At 34.6% G+C, this 14,772-nt stretch overlaps 1 long non-coding RNA gene across 3 annotated transcripts in view; it reads left to right on the top strand.

The window, feature by feature from the left end:
• The window catches only part of LOC134471763 (uncharacterized), a 51,580-nt gene extending 40,286 nt beyond the window's left edge, over nt 1-11,294 (top strand). For all 3 annotated transcript variants that reach the window (XR_010041367.1, XR_010041368.1, XR_010041366.1), the window contains 3 exons: nt 8,617-8,752; nt 10,149-10,183; nt 10,890-11,294. This is a non-coding gene — a long non-coding RNA (uncharacterized LOC134471763). The remainder of the gene's footprint in view (nt 1-8,616; nt 8,753-10,148; nt 10,184-10,889) is intronic.
• Nucleotides 11,295-14,772: the final 3,478 nt, after the last annotated feature.

Genomic DNA, 14,772 nt, shown 5'->3' with positions numbered 1-14,772 from the left:
GCTGCAAGAAATTTTGTTTCTCATCAAATCATTCCCATACTTCAGAATTCCAAATATTTGTAAATTCTAATTTTTATGTGTCACATTTAATTCAAAATAGCTTTTCTGTGATTTCTCAAACTATTTACCTACAACTCCTTTGTGATATTTCATTTTCATTCTCACAGATTTTGCAGAAACCTGCATGGAAGATATTTTGTTTAGCTCTTAAATGCAGGGCCAACATGACACCAAATACAGTAGGAATCAACCAACGGGGTTAAGAAAGAAACACAAAATAATCACATAATTTTAACTAAAAAAAAAAAAAAAACAATTTCTCTTTTGAATACAGATCTGGACAACAAATGTAAGGGCTTGCATCAAGCAAATAGAAAAGTTGATGAGAAATAGAAACGATGAAAATATAAAATGACTCTTTTAAACCAATGTACTTAGTTTACTCAGAATGTAATTTCTGATAGAAGACAAATGAAAATTGTTTGAGGGATAATCAAAAGAGATGGTGAATGTTTAAGTTATTGAAAAATGTATTACAGTTAAAGACAAATTGCCATTAGTTACTCCCAAAACAGTGCAGCAACCTTTAAATACTCTTCCTTATATCATTGTTCTTACCAGTTTCTGAAATACTTCTGGAAATCCTCTTTTTTCATGCATTTCTTTAGTTTGCTGACCCAGCTGCCTTGATGCACAGAAGGAATAAAATGCATCTAATTTTCATCATCTTTTGACTTTGAGGCAGAACTTACTGAGTTATGATGTTAAACAGTAAGTTTGTATAATCAGCAGGTTGGAGAATAACAGTTTGGGGCAACTTGAAAAGCAAAGAAGACATCATAACTATAGTTACAGTCCACACAGGCTTGGAGTTTTAAACTAACTCAAGAGCATATAACATCTGTAAGTATGACGATAAAGTCCAGAGACTATATAAATTGCAGACCTTTGGTGAAGTGCTACAAAAGTTCATTGTCTGGAAACTAAAGAGAGACATCCACCTAAACATTAACAAGGACCTACTTCCCTCTGTATTAGTTAAACACTGACCATTTTACCTGTGTAAGAAAAAGGGCTTCCCAGTAATAATAACATAAATAGGAACCACTATTGGGAAAGAGGCAAAATCCTGGACCATTACCTGCTTTTCATTTAAAACATGATTTAGGTTTTTTCCTGGACTAGCCAGCCAAAGAATTAAAATTCATTTTTGCTATAAACCATAACTCTTTACTTAGGCCTGCAGATGTCCAATAAGCAAATAAAGGCAAAATAAGATTTTAAATTTGTAAGTTTTTTTTTTTTTTTCTGTAAATAGCAGGTCAAATTTCTTCTCACCTCTGCATAAATACACTATATAAGCAAATAACACACATATACATATGCATACGTTAACCATTTAAGGAGTACCTGTCTAAAGTTGTCAAAACAGGCTGATTAACCCTAAAATTAGAGAATCTCAATCTTGAAAGGTTTGAGAACATCAGATCAGGATAATGGACTTTTAAGGACAGTCAGCTCTAGTCATTCTCCCCAACCTGTATCAGGAGTAGATGAGACCACCCGTCAGCCAGAAGAATCCCAGAGCTATGACAGCAGGACTGAGATGATGATCACCTGCCTTTATGAATGGGCTACACTGAGCCCCTATATTGAGTGCTTCCTCTCCAGCTACCAAGATTGGAGTCCTTAACTCTCTTACCTTTAACATTTCAGTTAGAGCTTTTTTGTGTGTGTAAAGTCATGCTTTAGTTTTCATTTCCATCAGTACTAATACCAAGAATCTCTGCTAGTTAGTGACCCACACGGAAGTCCACAGGGTCAGCCTCTAGTACATAAGGTGGATGAGGACATACACCAGAGTTCCTATGAGCATGTCCTCCAACGGCAATGAGCAGCAGCAATATTCACTGAATGTTCTCATCACACCTCATCATGATGCTTGCAGCAGAGATCTTCCACAATTGCTTCAGGAAGTAACAAGAAATAGAGAGTATTTGTTTGTGAAAGTCAATGGGCTAATCTATTTTGAGGTTTTAGATTAAATATTTCAGTTTACTTGGGCACTAGACTGTCCATTGTTTGGCCTCATTATGTCTCATATTAACTAGTCTTGAAAATTAACTTTATGTGGTGGCAGTCAACAAACTGACATATTTATTCTTTGTGTAATTTGGGATAGAATCCTCATCTCAGTTTCAAGAACTTCCTCAGATCTTGTCCTATAAAATTAGGATTTTTTTTTTGAGTAAGATTCCTACAAAGGAAAAACACCTCTGTAACCATGCATAATTTTGAGTTCCACCGCTGTAGTTTTGCAAAAATTGCAGATTTAAAATTATGATTTTTTAATTTCTCCTTTATAACATCTCTCCACTTTTGTCTTACCTTAGGTTGTCTTTTAAGAGCACTTCTTCAGAGAGCATGCTACACTTCCTACGTAAAGAATTATAAAATACACCATGCATAAGCTAAAGTTCTCAGTCTAATATACGCAACAAGTGCATAACAAATATTACTTTTATAGTTATCTGTGTTTTAGAAGCTCATCAAATAGCCTTTTAATGTAGAATATCTTTTTGGGTCTTTTTTTTTCCTCAGAAGAGAATTATTTGTACTTCCAGCTGTCACATCCATAAAGCCATTGGTCACTGAAATGTCCCGGTCAAGGTGCTTTCATTTTTGTCCTTCTGGATAACTGACAGAAACATCAAAAAATTTATTAGAAAAATACTTTGATCATTCTTCAAGTACTCCAATGAGCTGAGATTATGCCTGTCACTGTGAATTCAATTATTAATTGATCAATCACTACTTTCTAAAGTAACTGATGGTTTAGGATTTTCCTTGCCTCAAAGGATATTACATGCAAATCTACATCAGTCAGTCATCTGTTAACAAAGTTTCTTTTAAGGAATTCATTGGAATACAAATGGAATGCCCCATGGCAGTGCTGGTCACCTACAACTCACTCTTTTATTTTTTTCTTAATAATCCTTTATTTGATTCCTCTTTGATTTTTCTCTGACTTTTTCTACCTAAGAAAGATTATCTAATTCAAAGGTAATATATCAAAGTGCAAAACACAGGTACAAATTAGTGCTCTGTCTTTCTTTATCACACAAGTTCCTAGTAGATCCAGGTTTGGAAGAGCTGGAGGACCACTTGAGCTCCAAAGACTCACTTATTTGGAATTTCAAGAGAAGACATGCTTCTTCCATCAAACAGGCAAAATCACTCTCTGAAAATTTCAGATAAAAAGGCATTGCTTTTCCTTCTCAGCAGCACTGTGTTACTGAACATTCATGTCAAGTAAATATTTCAGCAAAAAATATCAAAATGAAAAATACTTTAATATTTAATATAATTCACAGCATATTAGATGACACTTCTCCATGCTAACATTACATTCCACCTTATGCAACTGCTTTGGGTCTACATATTGTCCCTTGTTTTCACTGCCGCCTAACTGAGAGGAAAACACAACAGTACAGCAGCCCATTCATTTGTTAAAATACTTTGCCCTCACCTTGTCATTAGCATGACACTAGGAAAAATAAACAAAAATGAAAAGCATTAAATCAGGACTATTGAGGTGCTAGCAGTCTGACAGGAGAAAACCAATATTGTGTTTTCTCAGTAAGTGTTTAGTATTGTCACAGAAGTTTGCAAACAATGTGTAACACAAAAGGAGTTTAGATGTATATTTATTGTCTATGCAACAGTTTGACCATTTATTGTGATAAATTATCACTCATTTTTTAGATATATTATATCCTCATTCCATTTGATGTATTTCTTGATCACAAGGACTTACATACAACAATGCTTCCCTTCTCAAGATTTTTCTGAAGACTGGAATCACATAATATAAACGCTAATGCAATCCCTCAGGCAAGAAGGTGTGTGACAGAACCAGTGAGAACTTTGATCTGGTATAGAATGTGGGGCAAACTATCTACTTTGCTATTTACCAGTTAGATGAACTTATGTAAATTATTTAATTTCTTCTTTGAGGTTATATTTAAATGTCCCACAAAAGCCTCTTGTACTCATAAATGGAGTTTTGGGGAGGTAACTGGATCATGCAGATGTGACAGTTACAGGCTAAATATAATACCAGGTGAAGCCTGGTTGAAGCAGGTGTGTCACACGGGGCCCAGAAGAGTTTACCTCTGTCCCTTATCCTTTAATCTTCTCATTGCATCTTGATGCTATTCTATGGACTGTTTCTCCTGTGCCATGCCAACTTGCCTTGGTCGCAACCAATTTTGAATCAAGTCCTCTACAACTCTAAATCAAAATAACGTTTTCTCCTTAGAATTGTGGTTTTCAGTTGTAGTGTTTCAGTGACCAAAGAATGTAACTATGACATTCAGCATAAATTAAACTTTTCCTCATTTTAAAATGGACAATATGACTTTTTTCATTTAATCATGTTTTTTCATGATTAAATGAGCTATATATTAAATGTTTAAGATCATATTGGACTCACTGCAATTACTTGCCACACTTGTTAGGTATTATTAGAGATGCACTGTATCAAAGTTAATAAATTTGATAGCATTAGACACCCATTCTTAGTGTCTGTCACTCTCTATTCCCTTATACTAAATCATTTTTCTCTTTAGATAGCTCTCCTGGAATATTGCTTATTTGTTCCAAATTTCACTCTAGTTACTTCTCTCTCTTTTCCTCAGTATGAGCTTATGCTTGAAGTTGATAAATTCAGATTCATTATCATATTTGTAGCAATGAGAAGAGTGCCTTACCCTCATAAACTTATAAAACATAGGATCAGGATGAGCTGAACTAATGAAAAAGCACATTACTGAAAAAAATTCATATTTAACACTATTATTTTAAGAAAAAAAAAAACAGTAGCTTCTTAAAACATAAAATGTGATCAACATATACTAAACCTTTTTCTCATCTGACCCAGCATCATTCTTCCAGTGTTTAAGTCCCAGACCTCCCTCTCACCAAAATTACAGAATGCAGACATCAAACCACAGAGGTCCCTCCCTTCAGTTATTTGAGATAATTTACATTAGAAATTTAAAACTGTGACGTCTAAATACCTACAGACTCCTTGCAGTCTTAAAATTCAATGTCCTCTTACTCAAGTACCAGAAAACCATTCCTTTGAATTGTAATCATGAGGGAAGATGGACCCCTCTCAGCTATTCTATAAGGATACGGCAATATTTCATTGGTTCTTTGCTCTAAAACGTAAACTTGCTTCTTGTCTGGGAAACCAAACAGCGTAAAATCAAAAAGCTAGCACAAATAGACCAAGATGACCTATCTCTATTCTTAAATTTTCCAGCCTTTTATTTTAATGGAGTTAGATTCAGGCTGAGTTTAAGTCTCTCTCCCTTATCACAATAGGTTTGGTAAAGTCCCCTTTGTCATTTATGCTTTGCCCAGCACAATGCTCTGCTTTCATAGGAAAAGTATTCATGATTCAGGTGGTGTGGATAATTTAATCAGGAGACTATGAGAGAGTTCATAGAAGTTTTTTGTTTTTGTTTTTTTTTTTTTTTTTTTTTTGTCTTTTTCATTTTTATCGGTACTAGGGATCGAACTCACGACTGCCTGCTTACAAAGCAGGCGCTCATGCCGCTGAGCTAAATCCCCAGCCCCAAGAGTTCATAGAAGTTTTGTCATAAAGCGCTTTTGGAAGATGTGAGACAGCAGATTAGTGTATGCCAAAGTGACAAGAAGTGATTGTGTTCTGTCAGTCGCAAAATGCTAGAACATTGCCCAGAAACACACTGTAAGATCTGCACATAGGGCCAATCAGAAAGTGCTATCTTCATTCCCTCTCTTGAGAAATCAAGCAGGCTTTTGAGAAGATGAGCTAGAGCTAAGATTAGCCTAAGGAAGGAGGATATAGAGGATGACCAGCATTAGACTTACTATCACTGTGCTCTCTTTCTTACCTTTTTGAGTGTACTCTTTCCTATCTTTAACTGGCTCCCATTCATTTTGCACAACATATTTCTTTTCCTATCTTTAAAAAATGTAAAACCTTGCTTCTTTTCACACTTGTTTTGTCCAATTTTTTGCTCAAAGTGAGAACCTAGAAAGAAACCCTGGAAGGGAAACACAGCACTCCAGTACCCAGTAACATTTTACTACCTGTATGATGGCCAGTAGCTTCCTTTGCTCAATCTGGAGACAAAGTAGATGCTCACTGTAGAGCAGCCACAGCAATATTGTTAAGTTCCCAGATAATTACAATCCTACCATTGAACAAACGTCCATGTCCCATTTATGCCTTTCACTTCCACTCCATCCTTGTTTCTTGATGTCCACTGGAAGACTGCTGATCTCAGAGCCCTGGCTACACCTGACATTACCCACTGGGTAGGTGGGATGGGGAGGAAGAGGTTTTCTTCTAAATAGTCTCCCCTCCCATTCCCTTCCCACAGGAAGGACTGTATTTCTCAGAACCTTTCATTCACAGACCAGTTCTATTAGCACTTCTCAGTTTGAAAGACATTAACTCTTTCCTCTTTAACATTAAAGTCGATTTCTGGACTATTGGTGTACACTTTCAGATACATATGTCCTCTTCCAAACTACCATGCAAACTATTTATTTCTCTGTTGTTTAACAATTAAAATAGTTTTAACATATTATCCCTTGAAAGTTAACGAGCACTATTTCTAAAAATTTAACATAGATTATAAGCCATTTCTCTTTTGGGGAAGTTTCAAATAGATTTTTATTCTAATAAAATGTAAATGAAGTAAATCTACTTTCAGAATATTAGAGCTAAAAAAGACAACTTGCAAAATCATTTTCATCTGCCAATTGATATTATGCAGCGGATTTAGTCCTCAAAATATTGGAGCATATTGCTTCACTGTTACTTAAATATGATAGGAAAACATATTGTGAGCCGAAGCTCATTTTGAATTGCTATTTGAAGGGAGAATAAACTCCTTTCCTGCCTGTGCTACTGTAGTACTATTTTTGGAGCTTAACATTAATTGATATGACACATGGTCAAAAATAAGGTTCTGTTTAAAGTAAAATTCCATTCCCCTTTGCCCCATCCTTTTTTTATATTAATTTAAATCTATTCCAGTTTTTGTCTTCTGCAATTATTTAAAATTTCTCAAACTATAGTTTGATTTCTCTATGCAAGATTAGTGAATACTAAAGTAAAAATATTCTAGGAAGATAAATGATGAACAATGGAATATCATAAATTCAGACATGCATACCCAACACTAGTGATTGAATGTACCTCATACACAAGATGAAGGACTCTTGTTACAAATTTCTGAGGAGCTGCTTTTACCCAGGAATAATGAAGTGCATTTTCAAAGTAATCATTTTTATGGGAATGTTTTTCTCACTTTTTTACCCACAAATTTTGCTTACTTTGGAGGATTTACCCATGCATTTAGTATACATGCAACCCACTTGGTTGGAATTTAATGTATTATATGCTTCTTAGCTAGCTGAAATTCATTAATTATTAACTGATGTCATAATTAAGTATAGAACTTTCCAATATCTTATCTATCTTCAATTATAAGTAATACACTATTTGAGTGTGTTACTCCTATTCTGAGGCTATACTCTTCACATTTTATTCAGTGGAATATATAATTCCACACCTCTTGAGCTAACTTGTTCTGAGTTGTATAAGACATTTTAAAGACTTCTGCCACTCACAAACGGTATCTGCTTAGTTAATGAAGGAACACTGTGGCATCAATTCTAAAAAATTGTTTAGTGATTCTTGGGCACAGGTGTAGGTAGGACACACATCTTCATTACCAGGCAGAATGCTTATGCTTTTAATGATAAGAAATTTCATCATCCAGTACTGAATTATTCTATTTGTCAGTTTTTTCACAAATATGTAAACAATACTTTCTCAGGCATTAACTTTTTGGGCATTTTCCACTTTAACAACCTAAATGTGGTTTTTCAGAAAGTTTCATAATTGATACTAAGTAAAAATACACTTCCTCTCCTTGTGGGTTCACTTTGGTTTATAAATATATCTTGGTTCTGAAAAATGCACATAACTTTCTATATCACTTTTGTGTATTTTTTATGGTATCCGATATTGAATCCCAGGGTCTTTATGCTGAACTAGTATAGTAAAAACCATCACTATTAATTCCCTCAAAATGTCTCCCCTTGCTTTGAACAGCTATCCCCCCATTCCTGTCACTTCCTGTAGCTTTCTATTAATTTGTAAAGTGTCTTTAATGTTGTTCTCATGGCTGACTGTAGCTCATGTTTGAATTCAAATACTTTACCTTTCATGGTACATTTGACAATAGTAAAGAATTAGAGGTCTTTTGGTGCCAGATCTCGTGAATAAGGTAAATGAAGACACAATATATTTCCATCATCTTTCTTTGGACTTGACCATATTTTTATCACATCTCATAAAGACACAAAATAAAATTTCTATAACTGCTTTATAAAGTGACAAAAGGGTGGGATTGGTGTGTTTTAAATATTTTGCAGGGAATTAATGACGGTTTTTGTTTTCTCTGTAATAAAACTCAAACATTTGTCATTTGTGCTGATCATACCATGTATATTCTCAGTACTTTTTCATATTTTATTTTGAGACAGGTTATTGCTAATCTCCAGGTTGCCAAGAGAAGGCCAGAATTTATATCCTCCCACCTCAGCCTCTCGGATGACTCAGATTACAGATGCACACTGCCAAACTCAGCTCCTATAGTAGGATTTACAGTACTAGTCAACAGTGAGTATAGTGGTAAAGATTTTAGAAATGTTATCTAACTTAAGTTCAGTGACCAGACAAGAACTATCAATTTATTTTCTTTTCATGAATTTGAAATTGGAGCCTACAAAAGTTCATTCCTTTTCTATGGAGCCACAAATCATTAAGAATATTTCTAACACTGATAATCAGTGCTCTTTTCTATAGCAGAGACACTCAATCACTAGAATCACCTCGAAAGACCTGGTCCCTCTTATATCAGTGATGGTTTGTCATATGGTATTTCAAGTATAAATTTTAATTTAAATGTTGTCATCTCAAACTAAAGAGGGTATGAAAGAATGGTTCACTTGTCAACTATTTATACTGACCTCAACAACATTATTTATAATTGACAATCAACAGACTTATACTCAGGTATAACGGTAGGGCTCCACCATCTGAAAATAGATTGTTACACTCATCTTATTTTTCAGAGAGCTAAGTACCATATTTAATTGAGCATGATGATTCATTCTTGTACTTTTTAAAAATGTAGTATGACTATAGAAATCATAACCATGCTTTAACCTTATCAGATATTCTTACTTCATCAACTCAGTTTTAAAAATAAATGGTATTAATAATGAGATATGAACTTGTAAACATATATCACTATTACAATTAATGTTGCTGCATGGAGGTTATATGACATCATAGAGGTGTATCATGCTTATTTCATAAAATAAGTTTAATTTAAATATTCAAGGAGATTTTATATTTTAATGTATTACAATTTAATTATTGGTGAAAATACTTTCCAAAAAATATAGCAAATAAATGTAGGATATGGTTTGGGAAATTATACTAGTAGGAGAAACAAAATTATCTTATACAAATTTTTAAAAACAAATAGTTATGGTGCACACTTGTAATCTAACTCTTTTGGGAGGCTAAGGCTAGAGGACCACAAGTTCAAGACTACCTAAGGTAATGACAGTGCGACCTTGTCTCAAAAGAGAAAATAATAGTAATGATAATAGTAATAAAAATAATACAGGCTGGGAATGTAGCCCAGTGGGGTTTCTTGGACATAAAGACAGAGAGAGAGACTGATGGTAAGAGAGATCAGAGAGAGATGAGAGAAAGAAAAAGAGAGAGAGAGAGGGAGAGAGAGAGAAACAGAGACTGAGACAGAAAGAAGGAGAAAAGAAAAGGAAGAATAATCAATTGCTGCTTTTCATAATTAGAGAAGTATAAGAAAGTATTCATTTCTATTGGTGTGCTTTCTCTCTTAAAACATCAACAAGGACAAGTAATTATCAGGTGTCAGAGGGGACAATAGACTGAGAGGAAGACACATCATATGTAAAAGACTTTAGACCAGTAAAACAATTAAATGCACACATATAACTGAGTTTTTTCTTTGTTTCTATAGGCTTTGCTGGCAGTGGAACCCAGGGCCTCACACAGGTTAGGCAAATATGTTCTAGTGCTAAGCTATAACTCCATCCCTCAAAATTCATGTTTCAAATGCATTGTTTATTAAACAAAGAGTTGCATTTCTTCACATTGAAATTTTCACAAATGAGTAATAATTCTTTTTGTAAAGAAATACAAAATCTTCACAAGAAATTCAAAATCTTAAAATTTTGATGTACTATAGTCTACACTTGATATGAGACAGAGCCTTGTAATTAACCCAGCAGTGCAAGCAAGCATAATTTATCAGGATATTTGTACATAGCTACACTGTACTTATTAGTTTGGCAAAAGCAACTTTTTTTCCTAAATATATACATTTACATTGCTTTTCTTTACTGATTTACTATGATTGACAGTCATGTGAGCACGATCTCCTACAACACCCATATGCAAAGAGCTACCAGTGAGTCATAGATTGGCCTTCTGCCCTTCCTTAGAAGCACAATGTTCCCCTCACACAGAGACTACTACAATTTTATTAGTCCCCGCCAATCTAACAAGAAACATGGAGCAAGTAGGATTTGCCGTCCTGGCCAGAAAATGTCAGAGATCTAATTTGCTGTTCACCCAATGATGTTACGAATAATCATCAGACATCCCAGATTTGATTTTGATTTAATCTCTATGCTGAAATGACCTTGTCTCCAGTGAATTCATAATCTCTTTGCACCCATTTTTTTATCCTCCTGGTCAGGTGACTCCACTGTTGCCATGGTAACTGTCTATGGGCAAGAATTCAATGACAGCATCTTAAGTGGACACACAGACCACTGTCTGTCGTCTTTCTGTACCTCTCACAGATACTTTGATGCAAAAGCCACATATTCATTTCATCTTGGAAATGAACTGAATGGTTTGAACAGTGACATCAGAACTCATGAATGAGTACTTGTTCTTTCGCATCAAAAGTATGTTCTATATGGCATCTTGGAAATTCCCAGTGGGGTTGACGTCATTGTTCCCCAGGAATACTAATCTTAATAATGACTCCTTGGATTTGTTTTTTTCCATGCCATTCTACCTTGACTTTCAATTCTGTGCACACATAAGTTCTCAAAGTAAAGCCCTTCAAGTATGCTAATAAATGATCATGAACTCATATGATGGTAAGTAAAGTTTAAATACATTATAGTTGGCAATATAATTACTACATATAAGACAAATGGTAAATTTCTTATATGTAAGAAGAGATAATTTGATATGATTTTAAATAGAGAAATGAATGGACACTAATAAAGAGTTCTGTTTAATGGGAGTCTATTCAGTATTGTGCACTGAAAACTTTTCTCAATTGTTTTAGACACATTAAATTTCACTATTATAAGTTGGAAATATAATTTATAACTCAACATCTCAATATGTTCTTTCAGAATATACATGAACATAATCAGACATTTGCTAATGTTATAGGGCACAAACAATTGTATTATTAGGTATGTAAAAGACAAAACAACGATATATGGTGGGAGTTTCTCTTTATCCAAATCTGCTTTTTTGCTCATGTAATTTAAGCTCCAATGAATCTAATTCAAGATTCCAAAGAAAGTAGTTCAAAGTCTCAAAAATACCATCTTGTATCAAAGAAATCAGAGACAAAGGGTAAAAGTATTTTTGAATGAGCAGAACTTTCTCAGAAAAGTGGACAAGAAAAATTTAAATACAGAGATGAAGTGTCTGGCTAAGACTTCTCATCTACCCCATAAGCATAGGATCATAATTAGCACAATCATCTCACTGAAACTGATAGCCTACCACTCCCAATAATGCTCAAAATATATTGTTCTTTCTCCAAAGCACATAGTGCTATTGCAATAATTATGTACTTACATTATTTTATGCTTTTTTATGTATGCATTTTCAGACAGGCTATTCTTTTTGGAGTCAGAATTTCTATTAAGTGGACTCACTACTACATCTTCAGAAAGTGTATGTCATACAGTAGATTCTCAGTATCTGTAGGTTTACAGAAGGAATACGTGCTCTGTATAGTTTTTTAATTCTCATAAAATAATTTGGCTACTTTTTCTTAAATCAGTATTCACAAAATAAAGTTCTAGCATTCAGATTATACAAAACCACTTAAAACCAAATTTATTGGACATTGTTTTTAAAGACATTTTATCTGTATGGGGCATATTTTAATAGCATCACTATTTCTTGGAGAGTTTTAAATTATCTCTTTTTAATTAAATTCAAAAATTCTGTGCACACATACAGACATATATTCGTCTGAGTTTTCAAATTCATAGTTGTAACAATGGCCACACGAAAAATAAATCTATAATACAATAATTTAATTTTGAAAAAAATTGTGTAAACTGTCATAAAGTGGATAAAACAGTGTGTCAACTCTTTTTTTTTTTTTTTTTTTGTCTTTTTCGTTTTTATCGGTACCAGGGATCGAACTCACGACTGCCTGCTTGCAAGGCAGGCGCTTGTGCCGCTGAGCTAAATCCCCAGCCCCCAGTGTGTCAACTCTTGATGCCTAATTGCTTGAATCTTTTCTAACCCAACTAACATTAGATGCATATATAAGAATCAGAAAAATTACAGAAGAAATTTAAAGATCATTTGTTGTCAACATTTCCATCAATATGATTCTTACATGTATCTATGGATGGACATTATAGGAATGACTGTTATTTGTAAAACTATAATGTACAGGGGACACGTGGATCCTGGGTGCAGATTGATTTTGTTCTGAACATTTTTCCACCCAATATGACTTACATTACCATAGAAAAGGAACTTTCTTCATTAAGACTCAGTTACCCACACGTTAAATGAAAATATGTTTAAACTTTCCAAAATGAAATGATGACAATATCTTAGTAGACTGTAATGCACGCTTCAGTAAACACCAGTCATGTAACGAATACTAGAGTAGTGGTCCTCAGTGGTATGTATGATGGTGATGGTTCTTGACATCCTTTTAGAGAACCGTGTAAACTAGTTTCATGCTAACAATACATGGCTATTTGAAATTTCATTCTTTTTTCTCTCTCATAGGCTACATGACATTTGAAGATGTCACTGCTTTAACTAATATAATCTGTGTTTGTGTGGGTGCTCTCAATTTGTTTTCTTAATTTTGATGTTTAAAGACAGAAAATATAAGGCAGTATCATGTAGGTAAAGGCAGAGTGTGATCTGTAACAACAGCATTCAGGTGGTTGAGGCAGGAGGATCACCATAAATTCAAGGCCAGCCTGGGCGCACAGTGAATTCAAAGCCAGCCTGAACTTCATAGTGAGATCCTGTCTCAAACAAACAAAAAACAAAAATAGCTTAACAAAAAGTTTTCTGGAATTGCCTGAATTTTTAAGCTCATAAAGTATTCTATGACCAGAGTTGTGAGGACTAGTATGCTGTAGTCTGGACCGTACTACCTCACGCACTCAGTGAAGGAGACTCACCTTGTACAGTGCTGACATGAGCAGACAGTCCGCGACAGAAATGGATCTACGTTTGCTACCCAACTCACTTGTCCTAGAATAGACTCAACATTACTCCTTGTCTGCTGTCTCAAGAACTATCTGAATCCTTTCAGAAGTCAAAGTCTTCATTAATATGCTGAACTTTCTGTATCCAAAACTTTAAATTATGATGTTGCACCATAGTAAATGAATTTCTTCAAAGCACATGAGCTACATTTTCATATCTAATGAGTAAACTATTTTATTTTGCCATTGAATGTTTCTGTGTAACTGGAGTAAAATGAATGAAGTTCTGAAGGTTATTGTGGACTCTTTTCTCTCTTTGCCTGCATCAATTGATCAGGCTCCTGGTAGCTCATCATCTTTTCCTCTGCTCTGTCTCCCCAAAAGAGAACAGTGAGAAAATTGTCACTCTTTCTCAGCTTATTATAGGGGCATCCTACCTGTCACTCTCAGTTCTTGGGGCTGCGCTCAAAGACACTGAGTTCAGTATTTCATTTCAGCAGCTTTTTTGTGTTTTGAAAGGCCATGAAACATTCTCATGTTATGCTTTACCCCTATTCATGAGAGCGCAAGTCCTGACAGCGGCCCCTACGGGGTACGGGTCATTGCATAGTGCAGAACTGTCTGACTACCACATACACCGACCCTGACTTGGCACTCTGTGCCTTTCACCTGAGCTGCCCACGTCTAGAAAGAATGAGTCTGTGGACTGGCTTCGGCAATGAAATGAAGTAGAGGTAAAGCCAGATGGATTCCAAGAAGAGTCTTGTAGAGAATGTTTATCATACAGGTAGGAAACCTTAAGAGTACTCCATTTCTGGATGCTGAGGAGTGCAGCTGAAGAAGATTACACGAGAACTATTTCATTGTTAGGTTTGTCTTAGAACTGAAGGCATTTTTACATTTTCTGTATCGTTAAATGGCAGACTAAACCCGATCTTTAAAAAAACTGTTTAACAATATTTCCTATCTGCAAAAGACATAAGGTATGCATATTTATTTCATTTTGAATAATAAATGAATGCAAACAAAAGTACGACATGTATTTCTACATGTTAATTTAAATTGTCAGTTGTAAACATGCTTAGAACTGTCACATATTGTTCATAAAAATTATTTTGAGAGATGGATTAACTC

The sequence above is a fragment of the Cavia porcellus genome, unplaced genomic scaffold (genome assembly GCF_034190915.1).
Source record: "Cavia porcellus strain 051 isolate PalLab524CR breed Dunkin Hartley unplaced genomic scaffold, mCavPor4.1 scaffold_20, whole genome shotgun sequence".
NCBI classification, from domain to species: Eukaryota; Metazoa; Chordata; class Mammalia; order Rodentia; family Caviidae; genus Cavia; species Cavia porcellus.
This window is presented reverse-complemented; position numbering and strand designations above follow the sequence as displayed.